Source organism: Coptis chinensis, chromosome 9 (assembly GCF_015680905.1).
Source record: "Coptis chinensis isolate HL-2020 chromosome 9, ASM1568090v1, whole genome shotgun sequence".
NCBI classification, from domain to species: Eukaryota; Viridiplantae; Streptophyta; class Magnoliopsida; order Ranunculales; family Ranunculaceae; genus Coptis; species Coptis chinensis.
The window spans coordinates 79710908-79718958 of NC_141464.1; the positions used below are offsets into that span (position 1 = coordinate 79710908).

At 36.7% G+C, this 8051-nt stretch overlaps 1 long non-coding RNA gene across 1 annotated transcript; it reads right to left on the minus strand.

Annotated features, from left to right (window-relative positions):
- Positions 1-6963: 6963 nt before the first annotated feature.
- On the minus strand, positions 6964-7482 carry LOC147478465 (uncharacterized). Its single transcript, XR_015207628.1, has 3 exons — positions 7393-7482; positions 7223-7293; positions 6964-7106 (listed from the first exon to the last, which is right to left on the minus strand). It is a non-coding gene; the product is annotated as an uncharacterized LOC147478465 (long non-coding RNA).
- Positions 7483-8051: the final 569 nt, after the last annotated feature.

The window sequence follows — 8051 nt, forward strand, 5'->3', positions numbered from 1 at the left end:
AATGGCTTCCGAAAATCTCTGCTTTCGAGCATGTCTGATCCAAGGTATATTCATTTTTTACCTCGTAGTGAATTCAATGCTTTCAATGACTCTGAAGTGGGTAGAGTTGGTACTTACCTTGTAGGGTTTATGTTGGCTGCGACACTTAAATGTTGTAATCTATATATACTGAAAACATTGCTTCTAGTCATTTGATTAAAACAAAGAAGGCCCCGGGTTATACTTTTGAACATATATTCCACTTTTTAGTAGCCAGTTTGCACATGTTAGAAATTGGAAGGGAATAAGGTCATAGAATTCAATTGTTCCCACCTTGGTATATTTGGTCAAACCTAAAATAAGTTTGATTAAATTACGATGATCACAAAAAATCAGAAATATAGAAATTATTATTTGATGGGATGGTTACATAGCATTTAAGATTACCATAAAAGTGATCCACTAATTGGACTCATTAGATATAGGAGTTTTCCTCCTACCTAAACGGTGCATGCATGCATGCTCCTAATATCTTTGTGGTGGTAAGGGATCTATCTGAATGAAACCGGCCAATAGTATTGTAGGTTTGCTGAATTTCGGCATTAAGTCATGGCCAAAGTAAGTGTTTTCATATTTTTTTTCTTTCACTTCGTCAAGTATTGACTCATGGCTGGTGTAGTTATTTTTTATTTTTATTTTTTAAATTTTTTTTCCAATAGGTGGTGTAGTTGTAGTTAAGTTTTGCTGTCATTCATTGAGAATTACTCAAGTTCGATTGCTCTACCTCATTGTAAGCTTGTAGCACTTTACACTACCATTTGACATGTGTTATCTTTAAACATGTATACATCACATTAGGTCTCAAGCCAATAATCTTAAATGTTGTTGGTAATCTACTGAAGATTTTAAAAAAAGGCGGCATTCAATCACTTATATTCCTAAACTAGCTTTTTGGTCTATGTTGTGCGAGTACATGTTCTTTATTTTATGTTCTATTAAGGTTGATAGTTGATATTCATCAAGAAAGAATGTGGAAGTTCTTATCGGTTTCTCTCTTGCGGTGATTCAAGATAAAGGGATATGTCACCATGTAACTTAACTAGAACTGAAGGAGACATACACGCAAGATGAACTTGACGGTGTTCAACTTCGATATTATTCATTCATCCAGGAAAATGGGGTGTTTTCAATCGGGCGAATGAGGATGAGTTTTAGCTATGTTCGGACCCTCCAGTTTAATTTATGAGTCTTACATTTTTAATCTATGAAAAGGAATTTGAAGTTTGTTTTCTTAGTGCACTCAAAAAATTAATGGAAGTTTTTATTATTATTATTATCTTTTTTTTTGCAATGTTTGATAGTTTATTGTACATTTTGGAATTTGTTGGGAAGATGGAAATGTTATATGTAGGCGGTCAGTGTAAATTTTGTTATCACGAGTTCGGTTTTTAAGTGGAAGACTGTTACTAGCATTATTATATATATATATATACCACAGTTTGGCATAAACTGTAGTGTTTAGTGTGGTATATATATATATATATATATATATATACCACAGTTTGGCATAAACTGTAGTGTTTAGTATAACTATATACCACGGTATTATAACACATACACTAATATAAACCACGGTTTCAATAGCTTATATGTCACGGTTCTGTTGACAGCCGTGGTATATAATGGGCATACAAACCACGGTTAACTATATACCACGGTATTATAACACATACACTAATATAAACCACGGTTTCAATAGCTTATATGTCACGGTTCTGTTGACAGCCGTGGTATATAATGGGCATACAAACCACGGTTCTTTGAAAAACCGCGGTATCCGTTAAACATATATACCATAGTTTTGCTATTATTATATACCACACCACCTATTGTCATGGTTGTATAACAGTGGTAAATAGATTTATACCACACTTAAAAATAGTGATATAAGTGTCATTCTGTAGTAGTGTAACCCTAGGACTCTCAAAGTTCTTCCTATATAAACTATAGGAATTCACTCTTAGGAACTACGCAAAATAGGGTTTGATTCTCCTAAATAAACAAGGAGATATGTAGGCAATCGCCAGGCGGTTCAACCCTAAACTCACAATCATCTCATCCCTTCTCTACTGAGTAAAAGCTTCTAGATCACAAGGCACAGAGGAAGATCAGGGAATACTCGGAAATTCTCCTACAGCGGCGAATATAAGTGATGATGATTAGGAAGAGTTCGATCTACATGCTTGTTCATCAATCCAGTTGTGTCTTGCTAATGAGGTCATGTATAATGTGATGGGAGAAAATACCACTGCCGGTATTTAGCTCAAGCTAGAATCTATGTATATGACCAAGAGCATGACGAACAAGATATACCTTAAGAAGTGTCTTTATCGGTACATGATGGTAGATGGTTCAACGATGCAAGAGCACATTAGTGAGTTCCATCGACGCCTAGCGAATTATTTGAATGTTGGTATGAAGATGGACGATGAGGATCAAGCGACATGTTTAATATTCTCTTTGCCCGAGAGCTATGAGCATCTAATGATCACATTTATGAATAGAGAAGATGTTGATCTTGACGAAGTTCAAAGTGTGCTTCTTTCTTATGAGTTGATGAATAAGACACGAGTTGAGAATATCATTGATGCAGAACAAAGGCTAGTGGCAAGAGGAAGGTCGTATGAAAAGGCATTTACAAGCAATGAGAGGTCTAGGTCTAAGTCAAAGAAACCATTAAAACATGTGAAGTGCTACAATTGCAAAGAAAGTGGACGTTACGTAAGTAATTGTCACTACACCAAAATAGTAAATTTGTGACGGCTATTTGGCGTCACAATTATTTTTTGTGACGCCATTTTGGCGTCAAAAATTTGGCGTCTCAATTTGTGTCACTTTTTGTGGCGGACGCGGGGCGTCTAAATATTTGTGACGCCATTTTTGGCGTCGATAATTTGTGGCGGCGACGTGGTGTCACTTTTTTTGTGCGGCATTACGGCGTCCACAAATATTTGTGACGCTTGTTGGCGTCGTTATTTATGACAGCCCTTTGCAATTAGTGGCGCTTTTCCTCAGGCGTCACAAAATATCATTTAATTGAAAAAAATAACTTTCGTTTTTATTGCCATCCTGTTTTTCTTTTTCTCCCCTTAAATCACACGGATAAATACAACCACAAAACCCCAAACGCCAAAATTTGACAAAGCATGTATCACAAAATGAATAACACAAAAAATATATCAAAAAATCTACCAATATAATGTAATCACTCGACTACAACTCAAGATCACATATTAAGTATTCAAGTTCATCTATGAGCAAAAAGTAATAGAAAAAAATTCATCATATATTTGTTTTGTATTCTGCAAACTAGTGAACATAGAGCGCCAATTGGCTCGGTCAAGGAATTGTGGCTGATATTCTTGTGCACAACAATAGAAAAAATGCTCCGAGGTTGACATAGGCACCCAAATGCTGCCAGCCAGTTCCTCTAGCAATACCTGCACATTACACAGGCCCCGTTAATTCAAAACTTTTTTGGAAAAAGAAAAGATGGTCAAGCACTAAACTCTAGGACTTGTATCTAACCTGAAAGAGTTCCTTGTAGGCTATTCATAATAACTTAGATACAAACTAAAAGAGCCATTGCTATGACATAATTTTTAGAGTCAAAGTAATGAATAAGAAAGGCAGCAACATTTCACAAGAAGGAATAGGAGGAACTATACGAGCATAAGGAAAGAAAATTACCAAGGATTCCCGATATTGCAGCATGAGGTTCTTTGAGGCGTTACATCATAAAGAAGGCCACAAAATTTACCCTTCTCTGTCGTAATAATGATATCTTTTTTGTTTCTCTTCCTGTCTCCAAATGTCACCGCTCTTCTCATAAGAGAAGACAGGCTTTTGCATATTCCGGCATTAAAGCTAAAAAGGCGGGTAACCATTTATGGCATTAATAGCTGCTTGGATGGCGCTATTTTTGTTCACACCAAATCAAGATCTCAATCTAGAATTAGAAATGAGAGATGACATATCCAATGAGATCGACTCGGTACATCCCAATATTTTCCGTTCACGGTCAATGAAAAGCTCGAGGCCATCTTTGCTTCGGTGTAATATCATGTTCAGGTAGCTGCATATTCAAGAAACTCTGAGAAATGATCTGGTAGATCTTTCATAAACAAGTACCTTACAGGAGTAAAGTAGCTCATAAGTCGTTAAAAGTTCCAAGAAACAATTATTTTATCTTTGCCTCAACACCACCACAAAAGTACATATAGAAATAAATAAATTAATTAAAAGCTTCTGATCATCCCATGGAGGATCAAAGACTTGACAATACACAAGTCCTACGTCTTTTGGGTGTCATTTTTGGAATAAATATTTTATGGATTTGTTATAGTTTTTCTCCATAGCTTATCCTTGAAGAGATATAGGATTTTCAAAAGACATACAATCAATCACCAAGGAGAGGAGACCACTTAAATATGATGAAGCAAATGAAAGCCTTGTTGCATGCAATTCAGAAGGAGGGATAAACAACAGCAACTTCGTTAGTCTATGTATAGCTTTGACAAAGAGACTTGAAATTCCCTAGCTGATTTAGAGAAAGGACGAGACCTCTGACAGCTGTGAGGCAAGCTATATAACAAGAATCAAGAGAGAAATTGGTAGAGATATCCACCTAGTCTAATGTAGCACACAGATATCCAATGTCGACATGCACATGCTTATACACATCTAAAGCAAAAAGCAGAAGATACCTACTCCTTTTTCTTCAATTCAGCCTCCTTGAATTGGAGTTCCTTCTCATTCTTTTTGATATCCTAATTCAAAACAAAGTATCGTATGATGAGTTCAGGTTAAAGCTTAAATAGGGCATCCTAATAAGGTAATTTGTTGTCCTGAAATTTATCTCACCTTTGAAGAATCAAGAGGAATATCAACTGTTGCACCACGTTCAGGAGGGAGAGGTGAAAGCCCTGAGTTTGCAGCAGGAGTAACACTTCCAGGATTCTAACAATCAAACCAAAATATTAGCTTGATACAGCATAATACATCAAATGAATCTCAGAACAAACAAAAGGATAAAAATCGAAAAACTCCTAGTCATAGTAACATATATAACTAACAATTTCAGATATTAGACATTACCTTCAAACAAAGTAAAACCCCATGGCACCATCTACTAGAAATTGAATCAAAACAAACAGATCTGAAATTCCAGTGAACTAGATACCTAGTCAACAAAACCCCACGGAGATCAGATGCTCGATCTAGTGGAGAAGAGAAGCTCGAGAGCACCTAGGTTGATCTAATTAAGATAACCATCGCGGATGAGTTTCCCAAACCCTAGAATTGGTTTGTGCCTACCAAAAAATTTCTTTTCTTTCTTTTCCGGTAAGGCAATGAAATAACACACAAATTCTTATATCTAAACGGAATATTCTTATATTGCAAAAAATGTAAGTGATATTATACATACTTAACTACTTAGATGGGTTGGAACTTTGTGATATAAAAGGTTGGATATAACATATCAGTTATTATGTAAACGACATGACAAAATAGCAACCGATATGAAAAAATATAAACCGATATGAGAAATCTTGGTAGAGAATATTATATCGATTTTATTAAGAACCAATATAGAGGTATTCTTGTAACCGATATAAAATATGCTTTTTTTAGTAGTGATTCTTATCTTTGGCTCGGTTCCTTGTTGTCATACCTTTTGGAACAAGTTCAAGTATTTAACTTGGATCCTACCTTCTCTTATATAACCTAAGGTCCATGGCAGCAGCAGGCACCAAATGGCAAAGAACACCCAAAGAAGCGACAAAGCGGACACCAAAGAAGCGGCGATGCGCACCGCGCGGCGTAGAAGCACCAAATGGGCAAAGAACACCCAGCAGCAGCAGCACGGAATTCACTTCTATTAAATGAAAGAGTTTGATGGGAATTGTCTTGATCGTCGGATATCCTGAAGAAGAAGAAGTGTTATAGAATGATTTTCTGCAATTCTTACCAGTATGGAATGAGTAAATAATCAAGCTACAAGTCTCGATCTATATGAAACGGGTTTCTTTTTCAGCTATCCTTACCTAAAGGCACCAGCCGGTAGGGTGTCAACCTATACTAGGAGTCTCAGACATACTTATGAAAGCCGGCAAATATAGCAGCATCTGGGGAAGCACTAACTAGTAGTTAGCGGCTATTCGCGGAGACTTAGACATGTACCAAGCTAACTAGGACTAGTACGGCTTCAGTATACCTAGTCGTTGGTTCTCAAGTTCCAGCTGTTGGGCCTTACTTGAAAATAGACAAGGAAAAATCCCAAGACAAGGAAGCAAGGAGAAAGAAATGGGAAATCTACCCTACAAAGAGAAATCCCAAGCTTACAACTAAGAACTCCCCCATTTACAAAAAAAAATACAACTAACATCAGCTGCCATCCTCCGCTGATCAGGCCCCTTCCACGTCATCCTCGACCTAAATCGGATGTGATCATCCTCCTCACTGTCCACGTCATTTCATGATTCCAAGCCACAAATGTAACTTTTATTTTTGATCCATCAATCTAAATATATTGAGATAATTTAGAGATTACATCAACACCTAGAATCAGGAAAAAAAAATACTAAAACCAGAACTCCAGACCCAACTCCCTCACCACACACACACAATACACCCAACTAATTAATACCCAAAGCAAATACGCAAGCTAAATAAAATAAAGCAAAAGGCAAAAAAGAAAAACAGACACAACTACAGAACAGACACAAAGCCAAATGTACAACAATAAGAATTTAATTCACGCCTCTTAATCAACTAGAGAAGTATCTAGAACATTTTAGAATAACCAAAATAAAAGTGCCTAGCGCAGAACAAATGTGAAGATACCAACCGTGTCATCTATCGACGCAGAAACTAAACTAGTAGTCATCCATGTGCCAATGGATAAAGCCGTCACTTCTCCATCGTGTTTTCCAACAAATTCGACACCATCAATCAGCTTGTTAATAGGACACTTTATTGCTTCCTCTGCAAAAAATACTTCATTTTTTCCAACTTGAATTGTATCAATTTTCAACACATTTTCCGATCCCAACTACCAAATATTCCTGTAAATGGTCAAGAGCGATAAAAATGGGGTTTGAAGATATGAGAAGGAGAGGAGAGAATGTGGTTAGATGATTTGTTTTGATAAAGAGAGTAGAGAAGAGAGTGGGGTTCTCACACAGATGGTTCTCGTTTCTGAATCTGATGCAAATTGGGTGGAGAAACTCCATAGGAACAATATTATAAACCCTAGAAAACGAAATCACGTTAGAAACCCCAAAACAAAAATCAAGACAAACAAAACTTATCTTCATCGACTGTAACCTTAAAAGATTGAAAAGAGAGTACCTCTGTTTAAGATGGAGATGTTGGGATAAACAAAGCTGTTGCCTTCAATTCACCGTCGTCGAAATTAGGGGAAGGAAGTGGAATATGAAGAAGTGGGGAGGAAGAGCATATTTAGGGCAAGGGGTTTCACTCTTTCAGAGAGTTGAGATCGAGAAGAAACCCAAAGTATTTCATGTTTGACGCTTGTGCAGAAACGTGCGCTGATTTCAACTTTTTTTTAGCTAAAATCTCACGCCTATATGCTGTCACTAATTTTTTCCAAAATTTTCTTAAAAAAATAAAATAACTTTTGATTTATTGTGACGCTAAAAAACAAATACTGACGCCTAATTGCTGTCACAAAATTTCTGATGCCATTCTGGCATCACAAAGCCTCAAAAGCCTATGTCACAAAAATGCAGTTATGGTGTAGTGTGTCCTCACCCGAAGAAAGATAACAAGAAAAATGGTAAGAAGAAAGGTAAGGCTAATGTTGAGGCAAGTTTTGCTTCGGGCTCTGAAGTGGAAGATGTGAGTCTTTGTGTGTCCACACAAGACTATATGGCCGACAGGTAGATTCTTGATTCTGGGTGTTCCTACCATATATTTCCGAATAGAAAGTGATTTACTTCTTATGAGAGCATTGATGGTGGTTCCATTTTGAAGGGTAATGACCATGC